The following is a 22301-nucleotide window of genomic DNA, read 5'->3' as shown; positions in this document are numbered from 1 at the left end:
TCCACGGAGTTGATTCCCAAAATTTTTGGGAGAAACACGTTTTAAAATATTTCTTCTGGTGGATCTAATGAGAAATAAATTATTTTATTGATTTATTTCATCGCATTGTTCATGATTATTACTAATAAAAAAATATTATTTCAATTTATTTGTAAACGTCCTTAATTTATTTAAAATTAGTTTCTAAATAACAACTTACAACAATGTTTTTTAGATAAAGGAAAAAAATCATCCTTAAAATATGATAATATAAAAGACAGTAAAGTGAATAAATTTTCAGAATGTAATTATTATTTTTTTGGTAATTCGGAAATAGTTCTTGCCATGTGCCATTTTTAAGCACTAAAACATTTTGTGTAAGAGTATGATTTCCCTCTCCTACACTTAAAATAAGTATAGTTTTCTGAGCAAGTTTAAATCGGACGAAAAATGTAGATTACATGTTGAGATAGATTAAGATTCCTAAAGAGATTAATAAATTCAAGAGAAAATAACTTCAATGACTAAAAATGTCTTATAATATACGATTTTAACCAACTTTTTTTGGATTTGCCAAAATGACCAACTAAATCGCAATGCGATCGATAATTCGCAACGCGATCTCCGGTATCGCAAATCAGTTTCCAGATTCGCATCGCGATTCTGACTATCGCATTGCGATTTTCCATATTCGCGTTGCGATTTTTCTAATTCGCAATGCGAATACGTAAATCGCAATGCGAATACGTAAATCGCAATACGAATACGTAAATCGCAACGCGAATGTGACTATCACAACGAGATTCTGACTATCGCAACGAGATTCTGACTATCGCAACGCGATTCTGACTATCGCAATACTGAATTTCAAATTCGTAACTCGATTTCTGAATTCGCAACAGGTTTTAGTTTTGCAACACAAATGTTTTGGGTATATAACTACGCAGCAGCAGCAACTCATAACCTAAATCCCTAAATCGCAACTCATTCCATCTCCATCTATCACTCTCTCCGGCGACATCCGTTCCTATATCCAACGACATCCTTCCCCATCCGGCAACAGGTTTTAGTTTCGCAGCTCGTTTGTTTAGTAAATTAATTTACAATAATGAAATCATCTAATGTTGATCATGTTTGGATAGATTTGTGTTTTGGAGGTCATGGGAGAATGTTCATGGTGTTTTACAATATATGTCTTTACCCATGAATCTTCAACTAAAACTGTCATTAAAAAAGTTAACTTATGAAACTCTAATGTTACGTGTTGCAAATAAATTGAATTTAGAGCCCCTAAGTGGATTTAGGCTATCTTATAGAGAAATGGTAAAGTTTATTTGTTAACCGACAATGAAGATGTTGAACGATTCATTGCTTACATTAGTGTTTCAAGTGACGATGTTACATTGTATGTTGTTGAACCTAGAAGTAGTGAAGTTGGGTCAGTAGCGAGTAGTAATCAACTAAGTTTTTCAACCCCAGTTTATGGTGCTCAAAATTTAATGGTTCCACCACAATTTCATCACCAAGCAAATATTGTTTCACCACATTTCCAATACCAAACACAATCTCAAAACCCATAACCTTTCCCTAATCCAAATCCAAATCTCAATCAACTTTCAGCACCAAATTTCGGTTTTCGTATTGACCAGTTAGACGATGATGAGCCAACAGAAAAAATTGTGAGTACTAGTCAGTATTCAAAATTTGATCTTGGTCAATACCCGGACTTTGATCTTGGTCAATACTCGGATTTTGATGATTTTTCAGAAGAAGAAACAGACCCTGCGTGTAATGATTTTGATATTGGTCAATACCCGAATTTTGATGATGAAACAGCCGTTGCCGAGGAAGATGTTGTTGATGATAATGAGGAGGAAGTTACGACTGTAAATGAACATGTTGAACATCCATTCTGTAATTCATATAACCCTGAAGAAGAAGAAGAAGAATAATAAATCCCCAAAGAAAAGTCCTAGAAGAAAATGCCACGGGAGTATAACTGGAATATGCCAGAATTACTTCAGATACCAGAAGAAGAGTTGGTAAAGATAGCAGTTGATTGTTACACAAAAATTATTCGTATCAAGAAAGATGATTGTTTTGATACAAAGGAAGACTTGAAGATAGCTTTGTATACGAAATGTGTGGAAGATGGCTATCAACTAAAAGTTAACAAATCAAACAAGGTGTATGATTGACAAAAACTGTACGTGGCGTATGATTGCAAAGAGGATAAAAGATTGCGAAATGTTTCAAGTTAGGACTTTTATTGATAAACATACATGTTCAAGAACGCAAGTTTTTCCTCACCATAGACAGGCAAACAAAAAGGTGTTGGGTGGTTTTCTGGCTGAGTTAATGTTTTTGAATGGCAGGGTATATCGGGGACATGAAATTATGACTGACATGAATGCTCGGTTCAAGATTAGTATCTCATATTCTTCAATTTCCTTACAATTAGAAGACGTGTCACCCATGCATCAATATGCTGTTTTACAAAAAAAGACATATATTAGTGAATTACATAAATTTAAAAAAATTAATCAAACTGAAATATAAGAAGAAATATAAGACTTACCCCCCATCGAAATAGTCGTTGTCTTCAACCCCTAATAATACACCCCACCAAGACCGTTCAATCAACAAATGCATATCATCGTTGAGTTTGTATATGTCAGAGTAACACTCTTGGCTCCGCTCATGTAGATAAAAATCATCTGCGATCTTAGCCCAAAGGGTATTATCCAGAATTGTTTCCGGTAATTGTTTCCTCTCCACTTCATCTGCCGGAATGGTACTGGCCGGTAACTTATACGAAAGCCAACAGTCATCCATCATGTCCAGCACGTGAGGGGGCTTCTCAATAATTCGATATATTACGCCGTGTGAATCGGGCTCTAGAATGTTGGGAGGGACCTCTTCAACGATGACAGTGGCCTCTTGAACGATGGGAGGGGACTCTTGAGGGATGATAGGGGCCTCTTGAATGATAGGGGAGGCCTCTTGAACGATGACAGGTGAGTCGGGATTTTTCTTACGGATTCTTCGCACTATTGGGGTGAACGGAGACGTAATGGCACATGCACGTCGTCTGATGCATGAACTCCGTCTTGCAAGAAAAATCCGACGTAGAGCATCCACCTTAGCGGGCCACTAAAAATAAATTAATACATAAATCAGTAAATAAACATACATGATATTAAACAGTGAAAACAAAGACAAATATATTTCAAACTTGTACGGTATTCACCCAAGTCATTATTATATCATTGTTCACAAAATGCATCAGATAACATTCCAGAAGTAAGCACTTATATAAACATTTAAAAGGACAACATATAAGTTTAGTGCAGGTTCAATGACAACATAAAGAGTAATAGTTTATTCTTGAAACTTAAATTTTTAACACTGTGAAGTTAGTATTTGTCTTTTGGTTGAAGTAATGCAATTCATTCAAGTTTCAATTTGCAGAAAAAGAATAGAATTTGAAACTTAAAATCGCAACGCGAAAATGACTATCGCAATGCAAAAATGACTATCGTAATGCGAATTTGACTATCACAACGAGATAATCGCAATGCGATTTTCATTTCGCATTGCGATTCTTTCGTTGCGATAGTCAAATTCGCATTGCGATAGTCATTTTCGCATTGCGATAGTCATTTTCGCGTTGCGATTTTGTTGTTGCGTTTTTTCATTTCGCATTGCGATTCTCTCATTGCGATAGTCATTTTCGCGTTGCGATAGTCATTTTCGCTTTGTGATAGTAAACTATTCTTCTTCTGCAAATTGAAACTTGAATGAATTGCATTACTTCAACCAAAAGACAACAAAAAACAAATACTAACTTCACAGGGTTAAAGAATAAACAGTTAAACAGTATTGGCAGCAACCGAATGAATTTACTAAGCAATCTAAGTGAAATTACGAGTAAATTTATCATCAAGTTAAATATGAAAAATATTAAACTTACCTCGTTGCGTAGAGTATGAACCTCATTCTGCAACGATGCTACAATCTCACGTAGAGCTGCTACCTCACCACGTAAAGTAGACACCTCAACACGCCATGCACCATTGTCATCGCGTAAAGTACTGACCTCCTCACGCAAGGCATTGACCTCATTACGTAACTCCCCTAACTCATCCCGTGGAGGTGGAGGTGGAGGTGGAGAATAGGGAGATAAACGTCGTGACATCTTTGCCGGTCGCCTATCATGAGGTGATGGTGGAGAAGAGGCTCGATGATGTGACAGAATAGGTGATGACTCTCGTTGTGGAGGTGTATATTCGGGTCGATCATGTGATGGCTCTGGGTGAGGTGATGGCTCTTGAAGTGGTGGCTGCTCATCATTCATGCCATCAAAAAAACGCTTACTAGCTTGCCACCAATCAGTGACAAGCTCAGCTTCCGTGGGTGTCAGCCTATGTAATGGAGTGTTGGCCTCCTAACAATATAAAAGCTCAAACAAAGTTAAATGTGTACTAGTAATAACTTGTTTATAAACATATGGTAGTATTTGTGTTAACTTACATTATTTATTGTAGTATACGGTAGTAAATCTTCCCATTGCTGCAAGGACCATTTCCTCTTCCAGGAAATAGCCCTAGAAATATCATTAGAAGTTTTTAATGCATATGTCTGCATGGCGGGAAAGGCCTCAAATATCCAAATCTACAAACAATATAATAACAAACATTAGTAATTGTTAAAGAATTAATTATAATTTTGGAAACATTATATAAAAATTATTACCTTAAAGGCCCAAATAAAGCCTGACAAAGTGTATTTGGAACCATCGCCATGCAAACTTTTCCGATCATCAAAGGCAGACGACAACTTATTCCATGTAGCTTTCCATAGATACGAACCCCACAGAAACAGGTTCCATGCATTTAGGTCCTCTACTAATTTAATTAGATCATTAGGAATAGGTTGTCGGGCCTCTCTGCCTAAAAAGCCAGCTTGCAAAAGTATTAGAAGGCATACTCGGACAACATCGACGTCATCCATCCTGAGTAAAACCATCTTTCTTATTCAATAATCTCGTCAAGTCTTCCACGTGTAAATTTGACTTCTCCGTTGACAGCTCAGGAAAAACCCGGGAAAACCATGATAGGCGGGTAATATGTCTAGTGTACCGATCTACATCATCGTGTCCGAAGCGTAGACCGGTGATTAAGCAAAACTCCTCCCGCCCAAAACACGTATACGCCGGTGGAAAATCAAACCATATCTCTTCATCACGACGTTGTATAGTCTCTGGTAGATCGCTAGTCATGATTTGAAGAAACAGATGGGTCAACATAGCATCTCCACCCGGATGTTGTACTTTCAGCCATGGCCCGAAGCAAGTATCCTCAAATATTTTTCTTTGTGCAGGTGAAAGCTTCGACGCAATTTTTTTGGCCAGGCTTACTTTATTTCTTAAGATCAATTGAGCCGAATAAAAGTTCTGCAAAAAAAATAAACATACCAAGTTAGATATACCAAAAAACTACACTGTGAAGATATAACAAGAACAATAAACATAAAGAGTAGTAGTTTATTCTTCAAACTTAAATTTGCAACACTGTAAATTTAGTATTTGTCTTTGTTTTTTGGTTGAAGTAATGCAATTCATTCAAGTTTCAATTTGCAGAAGAAGAAGAGTTTCTGAAACTTAAAATCGCAACACGAAAATGAAAATCGCAACACGAAAATGACTATCGCAACGCGAATTTGACTATCGCAACGCGAAATGAAAATCGCAACGACATAATCGCATTGCGATAGTCATTCTCGGTTTCAAATACTAAAATTGAAAGAAACTTGAATGGATTGCATTACTTCAACCAAAAAGACAAAACAAAGACAAATACTAACTTCACATGGTTAAAGACTAAACAGTTTAGCAGTATTGGCAGCAATCGAACGAATATAATAAGCAATCTAAGTGAAATGGTTAATCTATTATTGAAAACACCAGTAAACTTATCATCAATTTCAATATGAAAAACCTAATAATAATGCAAAAATTTCAAAATAAAAATAATTAAAAAAACTAACCCTCGGTGGTTGATTTGGTTGATTTTTCATTTCTGACCGTGAATGATTTCGCCGGAGATGGAGACTGATATCGTCGGAGATGAGGACTGATTTCGTCGGAGATGGGGACGGATGTCGCCTTAGAGAGTGAGAGATGGAGATGAGACTGAGTTGTGATTTAGGGTTTTAGGTTATGAGTTACGATTACGGAATATACTGTGGATGGTTCAGTGTTCCGATATATTAATATATTCGTGTTTGGAATTTGAAAAAAAATACTCGTTGGATACGAATGGAGCTATGTAAATCGCATTGCGATAGTCAGATTCACGTTGCGATTTACGTATTCACATTGCGATTTACGTATTCGCATTGGGAATTAGGAAAGTCGCAACGCGAATTTGGAAAATCGCAATGCGATAGTCAGAATCGCGTTGCGAATTTGGAAACTGATTTGCGATACCGGAGATCGCGTTGCGAATTATCGATCGCATTGCGATTTAGTTGGTCATTTTGGCAAATCCAAAAAAAGTTGGTTAAAATCGTATATTATAAGACATTTTTAGTCACTGAGATTATTTTCTCTAAATTCAAATCTCCTAATATTAGTTCTACAGATTATCAATTACTTTTGGGGTTTCTCGTCATTTGATTATTGAGAGGGAACCTGAAAAGTGCGGGTGGACATTATTGGACAGAGAGAAGAGATATGATCATAATTTTCATAACCGGACCGGTTAGCAAATCAGTCATGCTATCGGTTCATTGGTTCAATCGGTTGAATTGGTCCGATCGGTCGGAAGAACCAGACGACGTCATAATTATTTAAAAAATTAAATAAAAATATCAAAAATATTTAATAAAAAATATTTTTTATATTACAAGTCATATTCAAAGCAAGTCATAACAAGTATACGTTAAAAACCATAAAATCAAGTGAAACAAAATGATTTAAATTAACTACAACATAATATTTAAGGTAAAATATATTAAATAATAAATATAATTATATAACTATAATCAAAAAAATAAATTTGGGGCTAAAAAAATCATAACAAAATGATATTGTTTGGTTTATTTTAAAAAAAAAAATCCTACATGGCTAAGAAACATAGAAGATCATCCCAAAAGTCTAAAGAGTATAAATATGAGAACAAAACAATCTCACATGGTTAAGAAACATAGAAGAGCATCCCAACTAACTTCTATAAATAATAGAGGTAATTTGACATTCAAAATCATGGAGTCTTTTGGAGAGCATTGAGTGAACTATTCTTTCACTTCAATCAAGCTCGAATTTTAGGCTTCAATCGAGCTCCTAATTTTTTTTTTGAGTTCAAGTTTCAATATTATATTTCGAGTTCGAGTTGAACTTGATAATTTTTAGCTCGTGAGTTTGAGTCAAGTTGAGCTTACTTTTAAAGTTTTCAAGTTCGAGTCGAGCTCAGCAATATTCGAGTTCGACTTGGCTCGTTTAACAAACGACGTCGTTTGATTTAATTTTTTTTAAAAAACAAAATTAACGTTTTCTTTTGTTTTTTTCGGTTTTCAGCCGGTCCGATTCGAACGATTTAACGATTCCGGCCAGCTCATTAATAACGGTTCAACCGATGTAGATTGAACTAGACTAGTCAATAATTCTCGATTGAACCTACCGATCTGATTTGATTTTCAAAGATATGGTAGCAAGATTTTTCCATTGCACCATAATTATTGCATCAATCACTTCCTCAAATTTTGTATCACCTTGAAAGACCCCCCCCCCCTCGTTGTCCATACAAACCACCACAAAAGACTACCTGCGGAATCCCCTGCCCAGTGCACCCAAATCTGCTTCATAGTACCATTATTTCATGGGTCCAATGTGATGTATTTCTGCTTCTAAATTGTCATTAAATAAAACGTGCATGCTTATAAATTATTTGACCAATAATTTCTATTATTGATCGCTATTGTACAAATGTTATAGTTACGGATAGATTGAGAGTTATTGATGGGTGATCGTATTTCTTGAAAAGCTAAAATTGTCACATAACTTAGATTTTTTTATTTTTTATTTTGTTAATGATCTAATTTTAAATTCTTGAAAAGCTAAAAATTGTCACGTAGTTTAGAGTTTGAATTGAGTTCAATTTCTCAGAGTTTGATTGAAACAAAACATAAAACTTAAAATGTTTTCATTATGATATTTAGCTAAATAATCTGATCGTTTTGTTATTTGATCTATAATTTTCTTGTTTCTTCAATTATTTCTTCATTATGTCTATTTCTTTTTGCTAAATTCGAATCACATGATCCCCAACCACTTTATAATACCTATGTAGCTTCACTTTCTATTTTTTGAAAATTAATTTTCTCTTTTTTCAACTTGATTCCTCAACTTTACATAATTTTCATATTTCTTAAATTCCTCCTTTGTTTTCAATCCAATTTTATCAAAATTGAACCCTATACCACTTTAGAATACATATGTAAATTCAATGTTTTTTTACAAAAATGTCATTTTTCCAATTTAGTCTGTTAACTTTATATTTTATTCAATTTGGTCATCTGATTATAATTCTTTACAAATTTTTTATTCTCATCAATTACTTGACTCGCATCAATACTTAGTCTCAAAATGCATTCTAAAAGAATAAAATAAATAGATTATATAATTTTAGATGATATTTGATTTATTAAATAATATTACAAATTTTTCACACGTGAAAAAGAATATAATTGGATTTGACTCAAAATTCATAAACTCGAATTTACTCAAAAAAACTTAAATATTATTTGAATGATGAAATGATAACCATAAACTTGACTAACTCAAAACTTTTTCAGCCACCACCATTTTTGACATGTAATAACAACCTCATTTTTTAATCCAACACAACCATGCATATTTTCGACCAGATTGAGCCTATTTATTAAAAAAATAAGGTGGCGTGTAAAAAAGTAAAAGAAGAATGAAGGTGTAATTGAAAATTAGATAGGTATTAAAGGGTAATTTTAGAATTTTGACAAAAAAACTATTATGAACTTTCCAGCCAAATTTCACAAAAATAAAAGGTCCGGCCCAACTCACAAATGAAGTAATAAGTATGATCATCCAACTAGGGCTTATGGAAAGAAGAAAATAGTGACAAATCTTTAATATCGAGCATCGCCTTAAGTAGCCTAATACTGTTGCAGTGGAATTGCAACTTGATACACACGGTTCGTTTTAACATTATAGATTTTGAAAATAGTTATCTGTCTATTTTTTAATATGAAATATAGCAACACAAAATATAATTAAAATAAGATATAGAGCAAGAAAAAAAAAACAAAAAGACACCTAAGGTCTCTAAACTTTTCAAAAAAAAATCAATGTGGACCTCATCATATTTTCTAGATTAATGTGACCCTCCACTTCGAAAAAAAGAACTCAATGTAACCCTTTGACCAATGGTTATGTTAATTTATGTTGTTATAAATTAGGTAAATTATACCATTCATCACCCGACTATTTTATTCTCTTCTATTTTGGTCACTAAATCTAAAATTTTTCAATTTCAAAAACTTTATAGACTTCAAGAATTAAGGCTATAGTTAACCCATTTTATTTAAGGGTAAACTGCACATATGATCACTTTTTTTCAGGGATAAATTATTTATCATGGGTCTTTTGTGAACCTATAATAGTTTAGAAATAAAATATCAATTTACTCCTTTTTTTCTATATGTTTTCTTTTCCAAACCTATCTTCTATGCCATAAATCATAAGTTATAATTTTTTTATTTTTAATGTTTTCCTTTCTGTGGATTTTAATGTTTTAGGTGACACATCTCTTGGGGGTTCTAGGGTTTAGAGGGTTTTGCTTTCTATTGGGAGCTAGTGAGTTAACTCAGCTTTGAATTCATGGAATTTATCATTGTTGGATCTGAATCCATTAACGATTTTTGCTCTTTGTTCTTTTTGAATTTGAAATTCTGATTCAAGACCGCAAGATACTCCTTATGTATGTTGTGTTTTATGTCACCTTTGTTTCTCTTCGATGAATGTACTACCGCTTTAAGAGATGAAATTTTTAACTTCTAGTGAGTCATCACTCGGCTCAATTCAGACTTGTTTTCAAGAAATTTTTTGAAAGATAGAATCAAGAATGATGCATTTCTGTGTATGCTAGGATTTCTACTATTGCGCCAACACAATCTTCTTGGTCGACCTTTTTCTTTATCCGAAGAAAGAAAAGTTTTTTACGATTTGTTTCTCATTTGCTGAGATAAAAATGGGGGCACTCGATTTTAACTTCTTCAATCTTTCTGGTTACGAAAAAGAGTAAATTGATATTTTATCCTTAAACTATTTTGGATTTACAAAGAACCCATGATCAATAATCTATCCATGAAACAAAAGTGAACATGGTTTACCTTAAAATAAAATGGGTTAACTATAACCTAAGTCCCTGAAGTCTCTAAAATTTTTGAAATTAAAATTTTTAGAGCTTAGTGACCAAAATAGAAGAGAAGAAAATAGTTTAGTGATGAGTGGTATAATTTACCCAATTTATAACAGAAGTAATTAATGAAACCATTGATCGGAAAATGGTAATTAAAGGGCCACATTGATCCAAAAACTAGGATGAGAGCTATATTGATTTTTTTTAAAAGTTCAGGGACCTTAGATGTTTTTTCGCCAAAGAAGAAGAAGAAGATAATATCAAATGGTGCAAAAGTCAATAAAATAAGACGCAGGAAACACGCAAGCACCAAGACGCAATAGAGATGACGAGAGCACTGAGATCAGATAGATAGGGGTCAGCTTTGGTTTTGGGCTGCTCCACCAACTTGATTATCAAGTTATGATGTCCAAATATTACTACGGTATTCGAGACATTAAACCTTCAGGAATGTTAAAATCGATCAAGTTGCAAAAAATTGAAATTTTGGTTCATCTTCAAACTTAGAAAAAACATAGAGTCTAACATATATATGAATATATATCCGAAATTTTAACTTACAATTGATAATATGGACAATGGAATTCAATTTTTATTTTATTTTATTAAAGTTTGTTGTTGGAAAATTGAAGTTATGACTATTGTGGGTGGCTTTTGGACGGAAAGTCATAGTCGATAATTTTATATACCGTGAAATCGTGATAGAAAACATCCCCTCAACAACCATATAAGGTGGTTTTAAATACTCACCTTAGTGTTAACGTCAAATTTAAGAGTCATGATGAATGTTTCTAGACGGAAATCCGCTCTCTTCCTCAGTATTGTGAGCACTAATTGGGAGTTCCCTATGCCCATGCCCCACTGGATGAGGCCTCCGCCCTCTTTTTCTTGTCTTCTCCTCCATCTGAGAACCCACCTGATAAAAACACTCAACCGTACTCCTGGATCAGCTTGCCCAGGCTCGACTTCGGATTTGGTCGAGCTCCATATGATTTGGAGGGTCTCGGCCTCAGTCTCAGATGAAAAATGAGGTGAGAAAGAAAACAAAAATCTAGCCTTCCCCTGTCTCTATGTAACTGTGTAATTACAACTCCATTGTTGTCAGTATTTAACCACAGAGCGTTTCAGTTAGGTTCTCTCTGTGGCATCTCCCTGCTGCTTAACTTAGCTAAATAAATAAAATTGAAATCAATCAAAACTGTAAAACATATGGAGTATATAACAAGTCTATACTGATCATCGATATAAAATTGGAACATCACATCCTTTTTCTTACGAGAGCACTGATATAATCAGTTGAAAGATGAGGGAAAAAGAGAAGATAAAGAGTTAAGTATGGAACGGAGGATCATCTTCTTAACTAGCTTCCTCTTCCTGGGAAACACACTCCCATGGCCATGGCCATCCTGCTGCTTCATCATGCCTCGTTCAGCTGAGACTCGTCCAAGTCTTGGCTCCCCCGGCACCACTTTCACTCCCATCTTCTCCTTCTTCCAGGGAAAGCTTTTGCTTTTTAATTTCTCTGAAAAATGGTAATACGCGGTTTCGCTTTCCTTTCCCCTCTCTCCAACTTATACTATTACTTATGAAGATGGGTACATGGAATATCTCTGTGTGCAAATTCGGATATCAGATTTGATCAAATCAGAAATTTCGGATATTTAAAATTTTAGATAGTAAAATAGAGATCAGAATTCGATCCGAAAAATTGTATTTCCGAATTTTCGGATTGGATATCCGATCCAAAAATATACCTTATTTTATTTAGAATTAATTCTTTTTTAAGTAATGATATTCGGTAAAAAAAATCTTTTAATAAAAGCAATTTCATTAAACTAATACGTAAATTTGTGAACTAATTATTTTTTTGATTAATTGTTAACTAATTAATATATTTAATATAATATCATTCGAATAATCACGACTTAGAAATCAATCAGAATTGATCTTTGGTAATGGGCTAATGGCTTTAAAAATTAAATCGGTTTGATCTATTCAATTAATTAAGTTAGGAATTAGTTGATTTGACAGTTTAATCATATAATTTTAATAAAGAGAACAAAAAATAGAAATTTGTAAAATTATATTGTTTTACTAATTTTGGATTTTTAAGATAAAATTAATATTTTTCATATATTGACTCTATTTATTTTTAAAAATAAAATGCAGTTAATCTCAGTTTTTAGATTGAAGATTGAATTATAACGTTCAATATTTATGTGTTGGATTAGAATCGATTAAATCATAAACTAAAAGTTACAATAAATTTGATTTTTTTTCAATTGTATAAAGCCCCATTTTGAATGGCCGTGGAGAAAAATCTGCGCAGAAGGCCGATACTTTGGAAAGCTTTTACGGTTACTGGGCTAGGGCTAAAAGCCCAATAATTTTTCGGATATTCAGATAATCCGAAATTGAGATATTTTTTATCCGTATCCGATCCGATTATCCGATTTTTTATTAAAAATATGATACGAATTATCCAAAAAATTTGGATCGGAACATCTGATAAACGGATCAAATCATTCGAATCAGATATTTGTGCATATCCCTACTCTCTAGTAATAATAAGGGTAAACTACATTATTTATCACCAATCCATTATTCTTTCTTATTCTAGTCAATGCTTTTTTTTTTCAAAAACAACATTGAAGAATACACATGATATATATTGAAAATAACATAACTTTAATATATATTAAATTATTTAATATGTATTTTATATGTACTTTTATATAGTCATTAAAGTATACACATGATAATAATCCGTCTCTCTTGTTTGTCATTGACTCCTACTCATCAAATCGTTTATTTTAATAGGGTGATAAGAGTCGTTAAACTTGTATATATCCATGACATGTTAATTTTTTTTCTTATCCTTGTGTTCTAAGGTATTACTCTGGTTAATTTGGATCGATCTGAGTTATACACTTAATTTTGATGGGTGAGTATTCTAAGAAGAATTTTTTATATACACAATTACTTGAATCAGAGATCTTGTTTAAATGACATATTAAGTTGATTATCATTTAAACCAATTCCAGTTGATTATGACATGTTAATTTTGATATTATCTTTTAAGATTTATCATTTATTTGTTATATAACTTGATTTATTATTAAACGTTTATATTATCCATGTTGAATGATCCAACGCTTGAGTTAATTTGTGGTAGACACCTATAAAATCAATCATTTTACTTTTAGCTTTATTGGAGAAAGCAGACCAAATGCCCATACAAGCCATGCTTCTTTCTTTAACATAAATCCAACGACAGTTATAACGTAATGATGACAATTGTGGGGTCCTAAGGCATGCATTTTCGGCAATTTTCCCGATAAATAATAGGTTAGATTATATTTCCTTATCTAACACCCGTAGCAGTAAAGTGCGCCCTCTGAATCGTGTTATACGTTGATTTGGCGTCACGTGGGTATAACGCGCCTCCTACCCCGCGATATACGGTGATCTGGCGTCACGTAGGTATAGCGCGCCCTCTGATCTGCACTATACCTGAGTATCTAACACGTGGGGTATAGCGCGGTGCATTGGGCGCGTTATACTCCTAAATACCCAACCCTTCACGTCCTCATCCTCCTTATAAATACCCCTATCTTCAATCACTTTTATCACACCAAATTCTCTCAAATTCTCTAAATTTCTCTCAAATACTCTATCTTTTTAAGGTATATTTTATAATATTTTTACTATTATGTATTTACTTTATTTAATATTTTACTAATATAATTATTTTGCAGATATATAATGGAAGGCAGTCTACTTCGCTCGGATGTAAATCATATATCTCTACACTTTGCTGATACGGTAACATTTTAATGTTTTAATTTAATTTAAATTATTAGTATTATTTAGTTGATTTATTTAATGCATGATTATTAGATTAAGAATTAAATATCTCGACACTTTCCTGATACGGTAACATTTTAACGTTTTAATTTAATTTAAATTATTAGTAATAATTAGTTGATTTATTTAATGCATGATTATTAGATTAAGAATTAAATATCTCGACACTTTGCTGATACGGTAACATTTTAACGTTTTAATTTAATTTAAATTATTAGTAATAATTAGTTGATTTATTTAATGCATGATTATTAGAGTAAGAATTAATTTTTGTAATTATTTATTTTTAGGAGAAGAACCGTGTATTAGATCCTTTTATTATGAATCTTAAGTTAGTGATACACAGTCGTGTCTTGCCGTATTTAGTAGAGGCTGGATTCGGTTACATAGGTAGATATCAGGGTCATTGTAAGATAGAGTCATACCTGATTTCTGCCTTAGTAGAGCGGTGGAGGCCGGAGACCCACACATTCCATCTTCCGTGCGAAGAGTGCACGATCACGCTTGAGGATGTTTCTATGCACCTGGGGCTTCCGGTGGATGGAGATGTGATATCGGGGATAGCTTCTGGTTCTTGGACTACTTTGTGTGGGGATAGTCTAAGACGTGTCCCGGAAAATTTTATCGGAGGTAGAATACCGTTAAATTGGTTAGATGCCAATTTTCGGGAGTTGAGCGCAGACGCCTCTGAGGATGAGGTTAAGATGTATGCACGGGCATGCATACTGCAGTTGATAGGAGGGTTGCTGATGCCGGACAAATTGCGCAACCTAGTTCACTACATGTGGTTACGACATCTTAGCGACTTTCGTCTCGTCGGATCATTCAGTTGGGGCTCAGCAGTTTTGGGTTTGCTATAGAGGGAGAAGTGTGGAGCCACTGACTACAGACGTAATGCTATCAGTGGATGTCTCCTGCTGCTGCAGTCTTGGGCATGGTATCGATTGCCCTTTTTATGTCCTGTTGTAAAAAACCCATTCGTATTTCCACTACTTCTGAGATAATTATAAAACTGATTTTGTATATTAATAATTTTATACAGCATATAATAATTTTTTTCCTTGGATAGGTGATCTACTGATAGGAAAAATCATCAGGAGCTACCTGATGATTTAGAAAAAATTAGGGTGCTAATCGATCAGAAGGCTGGCACACAGGTATGAATTTTAAGGTTTAAAAATCGATTTTAGATTATAGTTATATAATTAGATTATTATTTTGATAAAAATTATATATTATTTGTTTTAGTTTGAATGGGTGTCATATTATACTGATGATGTGAGGGCGGTGATCTCACCTGAGTTGAGGGGTCCATCAGATGTTTGGATGGCGATGGTCCCTCTGATCTATTATGCGACCGTCGAGTGGCACTCCACTGATCGCGTGCTCCGGCAGTTTGGTTGTTTTCAACCAATTCCGGAAGCACCTCGCAATATGGACGAGTTGCATAGCTTAGATAGACGCGGCAAGACATATACAGATTGGCTGGTGAGGCATCATGAGTGAGTCGTGTTGTGGGAGAATCGACATCGGCGCATTCCCCGTAGAGAGCCCATTTTTGATGACCTCTTGATGTATGCTGAGGATTATTATGAGTGGTTCAACAGTAACGGGAAACCGTTTCTACTTCCCGAGGATGCACGAGGGCAGACCTTTCCACGACGTCGACAGAGACGTTCACCGACACAACACCATCATCCCCCGACTCGTGGACGGAGAGCAGGTCCTTCCCAGCAGCCACCACAACCATATATGATGCCGCCATCGCCTTTCCATTACCAGATGCCGCCGCCGCCGCCTTCACCTGGTTTTATGACCCCGCTACCGCCACCGTCACAGATGACCCCTCCTGGAGGCTATTATGGGTCTATGTTTGCAGAACCGACTTGGGGTTCATATGCTGGATATTTGGCGGGTTCAGCCTCATCACCTATGGTCGTAGCACAGACACCTCTTGTACAGTTTTCACACTCAGCGATGCCTGAGTTATCCCAGTTTTCCCAGTTTTCGCAGGCCGGTGGGATAATCAGTCATACACCTCCATGGTCCTTATTCTATGGAGGTGATTCATCATCATCAGCTCCTCATCAACCTAATGTACCTGCTCAGGACGACGACGACGATGATGACGATGGTGACGACGACGACGACGACAGCGAGGAGTCAGAACCAGTGATACGAAGAAATCCTCCTCGAGATCGACAGCCACCGCCTTACGGAACACATTCGCGATGCAGGCTTCGATAGATTTTTTTATTATATTTGTATTTACTTTATTTTGTTTAATTGTAATTTTTTATTATTTCTCATTTAATATTTACTTTATTTTGTTAAATTTATTGAACTTTTTTTTAATATATTTCAGTTAATTTTGTTTATTACCATTTAATATTTGTTATTGTAATTTGGTTATCATTTACCATTTAATTCTTATTGTAAGTTTGTTGTATTTAAATACCAAATTGTTATTAGTTTGATAAAATTTAATGATTGTGTTCATTTTTTTAATCTTCATCAGCGATTATCGAATGACATTAACTTGAAGTAAATGCAAATTAAAATACAAGAATTATTATTTGATAAACAAATACATCATTTCCTCATCAATTGTTACTTGATGACAACAGAAGTGGACATGTTTTTCTAGTGTGTCCTGGGTTTCTACAATGGCCATATCTTCTGTCTTGTCTAGATCTTTCTCGAATATCCATATCGCAATGAATTCGATTGGATTTTGGACGACCACGCTCCCTCAATAAACTCGGATTTGGTACAATCGGAAGCCAATCTTGAACCTCATCAGGGTCTTTATCATTACCTATGGGGGAAACTCAAATTCATATACCTTAAAAACTTCAGATAGTAGGTATACGGGATCCACAAAATGGTTATAGTCTTGACGTGTATGCGAGCAAGCTGCTATCACATGAGAGCATGAATACTTCAGAGCTTGAAAAAACCCGCAGTCGCACGTTCTGTCCCTTAGATTTACTCTTAATGACACAGCTTCAATCCTTTGAAGAGGTCGCGGCAACTCTGTGACATGAAACATTTCATGCCTTCTTGAGAAGCTTGTTACAGACATTCCATTTGATGCAACAATTTTTTTCTGTAGATCTTCAACTAATCTAGGGTGATAGACATGACTGCCTTGCATCCAGGTTTGAGCTTGTCCCCCGAGCTTCGCAAAAAGCGCCCCCAAATGAAAATATGTAGTTTTTACCAAAGCCGCTACAGGTAAGTGACGTACACCCTTTAAGATTGAATTGATTGCCTCAGCCAAGTTGGTCGTCATGTGTCCATATCGATATCCACCATCATATGTGTTCGTCCACATTTCTTTATCGATGAGGCTGATGTAATTGTATCCTTCCTCGTTCTTCACCCGTAAATCTTGAAGCATTGATTCAAACGTTCGAGGAAGTAGTTCGTAACCTGATCAAAAAATGTATAACTTAATAACTTGCTTTCTTTGCAAAATTAAAATGATCAAAAAATGTATAACTTACTAACTTGCTTTCACTTACCCATGCGCACAATTAATTGACGTTCATCATTCTTCTTGTACCTTCCATGATAGTTCGCAGCAATGTGTCGGAGATAATACCTATGTTGGACAAAGGGTGGTTGCCACATTGGACCCAAAGACTCCATTGCTGCTTTGATCCTAGCTCCGCGATCTGAAATGACACAGATTTTTTCCCTCGTGATAACATGTGCACGTAAATTTCGAAGAAAAAAGCCCAAGAATCTATATCTTCTCCTTCGACAAGAGCAAAAGCAATTGGAAGAATGTTGCGATTGCTATCTTGGACAACTGCCAATAATAAAACTTGCTTGTATTTTCCATACAAGAAAGTGCACGTAAAACTTGCTTGTATTAACGCACTGTGGGTAACTCCAAAAAACCCGGTAGAATTGGCATTGATCGCGAAGAACTCGATCATTATGGTATGCATAGGAGGTTTCGAAGTCCACAATTGTCCCAGGATTCAACGTCCGCACCAACCTAAACCAACCTGGAAGTTCATTGTAAGATGCATCCATTCGCCATGAAGTTTGACAATGACATTTTGTTTTGCCAACCAAGCTTTTTTATAGGAGACGGTGTACCCATACTGCGATTGTATAGCTAAAATCAACACTGCAATAGCTATATGAGAGCTTGCTTTTACCATGGGCATGATGGCTTGGCATATCACTTTAGAGTCCAAGTTGGGATGATCTTGGTTAACCCCTCCAGCACAACATGTGTGAGGACCGTTGTATAATGTTAGTTCCCATATGTTGTTTTACCTCTTCATTTTCGATATGCGAACCATCCAATTGCATCCGTTTTCGCGTCGAGCACAGTAGCATACATATTTTTCGGTCGTCGATCGGTTGACTCTGGACTGAATAGAATTACGGATATTGTAATTTTTTATAGCCATCATCACTTCTTCTTTGCTTGAAAACTCCATGCCTAAAGATAACTCACCATTATTTATTGATGAGTAATATCCATAACACCGAGATTAGGCATATCCGCAAATTCTGGCCCGTACATTGCACCATAATCAACTTCATACATGTGTGCAGGAGGGTCAGTTTGTGCCACATTTCCTGGAACTTCATCATCATCGGAGTTGAATTGCGATTATTCTGGGTGAATGAATAGTCCAGTCTCAGCACCATCAGCACCAGGCTCACGAAGCGGTTCTTCTAGTGGAGATGATGGTTCCTTCATGCTCTCCACATTTAGGTCGAAGAACCTACTACTTGCACGCCTTCCCCTTGAACTGGAAGGCATATCGACATTGAGATCGAAAAAGCTCGTAGTCGAATGCCTCCCCCTAGAGCTTGAAGCCATCGTGTCAAATGGAAACTGCACAGATGGTTGCGTCGATGGCATCTCCATATGGTCAAAGATATTTGCAATGAATGCCTTCCCCTTGAACTGGTCGCGGTGTTGCCATACGGATTCTTCGTGGACCCACCTCGGTACATATCATAAGGAGTTGCGGATGAATGTCTCCCCATTATGGCATTAAAATCATTACACATTACTGTAGTCAGGCTGTCAACTTGATCAACTTGTTCAGCCAGCCAATAGTGTGAGCTTAAAGATTGACCCCGAACAGCACGCACTTGAACAAAATATGCATACATCTCAATAGCGGCGTCTGAATAATTACTTTGAGCTTCAAATCATTTGAACATCATTGTTCGAAAGTTTGAACGCTGTATAAGTTAATGGCAACAATGATGTTGGAAATCTGTACTGCAACGACGACATTCTTCTGTTACTTCCAACATGAATCTTCCTCGGAATCTTCGTTATCAGCTCCTCAAGAGTTATGTTTCTCTTGAATGATATTTTAACATGCTCATTTGATACGAAAACAATGCCAGTTTCATCTTCTCGAATTTCACCATTATAATAAACAATAGCTGAAAGTCGCGCCATTCTTTGAGTTTAAAAGTGCGACAATATTATATCTGCAAAAAAAATAACGTAAACAAACCTGATTAAATAAATTATATATAAACGAAAATATAACACAAATTTTTTTACACATCAACGTAAATAATTTAAATAATATAATTTTATATTATTACCTGCACCGCAAAAACTATTTCGACGTATGCTCTCGCTTTTTAATTTACAAACATAAAAATTAATTAAAAATAATTAGTATAACATTTTTTCAAATAATGATAATAACAATAAGTATAATTAAATCAAATATAAGAAGATTGCCAGAATTATTACTCGTTGACGGAATTGTTGTATTAATTTATAAGAGATGAGAGATGCGAGGAGATGTGAGGCGAGATGCGAGACCGGATGTATTTATAAACATATAAGGCGCGGTGCAGTACCGCGTTAAATATAATTTTGGTACGGCGTATAACGCGGCCCCTGATCCGCGCTATACCCCTACGTGGCGTATAGCGCGGAGCAGGGGGCGCGTTATACCCCACGTGTAACCCAGTCAGCGTATAGCGCGGTACAGGGGGCGCGCTATACTCAACGTGACACCAAATCAACATATAATGCGGTTCAGGGGGGCGCTTTACTGCTACGGGTGTTAGATCGGAAAATATAATATGACCGGTGGTAGATCGATATATATACCGATCACCGGTGATTTTTGGAAAAAATCGCCTGCATTTTCGAGAAGCTTTCAAGTCTCCCTTAGATTTTATGTCCCTCCAACTTCGAAGCTGGTCTACGTCAAAAGTTGGGGGGTTGTTTTTACAGGTGGATCAAGGTCTTAACCCCAAAATTTTGAAACAAAGAAATTTACTTCATGACCTTTAGATATTTTTTTGAAAAAAATCATGTAGCTATATAATGACCCTTAAAAATAAAAAAAATTACTTTAATGACTCAAAAATGTTCTTATTTTTTAAAATTGATTCTCTCAAATTTAATGTCAATATTTGTTATTGTTTATGTGTAGAATTAAATTATGTTGTAATAATGCCAATAAATTATGTGTAAGAGTCGGGTATTAAGTTTATATGGCAAGTCCAAAGTTTCTTTTTCAGATTATGATGAAACAAAATCATTTATTTGAAACATTGGCAAGTGAATGAATTTCTACTGATTTTCCAATGGGACCCAGAATAAAGGCCAATGACAATTGCCGGTGCCTGTCATGTGTTCCATGCCCAAGATTCTTTTTCAGATTATGATGAAACATTGGCAAGTGCATGAATTTCTACCGAGGACGATTTGATCAAACTGATATATATTTAACGAATATTAATTTTTTTTAGCACCGTTTAATATATATTTTTTGAAGTGGCACCCTTTCGGCTGAGCTGGCGAAAGGCGCGTCCCCGGGGACGCGTTTTACTCTTGTTTTTACTGAGTTAGATGCCACGTGTGGAAGGCGCATCCCCGGGGACGCGCCTTCACTGACTCGACTGCCACGTGTGGAAAGCGCATCCCCGGGGACGCGCCTTCCATTAAATGCTATAAATGCCCCCATCCGTTTTCCCTAACTACCGCTCCTCCTCCCCTATATAAACCCCTCATCCCTCCCTCGTTCTTCACAAAATCATATTCTCCTCTTATAAACTCAAATTCTCCAACTATTTGAGTTTAAAATTTGTTATTAATGATAAGAATTTATTTTTATGTTAGTATTTTTTTAAATAGTTATTATATTTATTAATATATTATGTAAATATTTTTTTTTATTAAATAATATTTATAATTATTATTTATTTTATTAATTATTTTGTGCTAATTATATTGTTTTGTCTACAGTTATAATGGAAAACGAAATGCTGTTGCGATTGGATATTGATCATATCTCTAGACATTTTAGCGATATGGTAATATTTTTTATAATTAATGTTAATATTTAAATTTATTTATTTTAAAGTTATTATGAATTTATATTAATTTTTATTTTTTATAATGTATATTATTTAGTACTGATCGTATTTTAGAGACTTTTATTAAAAATCCACGTATACCGAACGTATTTTTGCCATATTTGGCTTCTGCCGGGTTCGGGTATATTGCAACAATTATTGGCGGTTGCAAACTCGAACCTGTCCTAATTTCTGCACTGATTGAGAGGTGGAGGCCCGAGACACACACTTTTCACCTTCCATGTGGAGAGGCCACAATTACATTAGAGGATGTCTCTATGCATCTGGGGCTTCCCGTCAACGGAAATATTATGTGTGGTATGGCGGATGGTTATTGGCAGTCAATGTGCATTGATTATCTTGGAGCTACTCCGCCAGAGTTTAATGGAGGTAGAATAGTTTTATCTTGGTTGAAAGCTAATTTTGAGGTTTTAAATGAAAATGCTTCAGAGGATCAAGCAAAGGCATGTGCTCGGGCATATATTCTACGAATAATTGGAGGAATATTGATGCCCGATAAATCTCGCAACCAGGTGCATTGTATGTGGTTGCGGCATCTGATCGATTTTGATGAAGCTGGAAGATATAGTTGGGGCGCTGCAGTTTTGGCATTTCTCTTTAGAG

This window comes from Hibiscus syriacus, unplaced genomic scaffold, assembly GCF_006381635.1.
Source record: "Hibiscus syriacus cultivar Baekdansim isolate YM2019G1 unplaced genomic scaffold, ASM638163v2 tig00117005_pilon, whole genome shotgun sequence".
Classification (NCBI taxonomy): domain Eukaryota; kingdom Viridiplantae; phylum Streptophyta; class Magnoliopsida; order Malvales; family Malvaceae; genus Hibiscus; species Hibiscus syriacus.
This window is presented reverse-complemented; position numbering follows the sequence as displayed.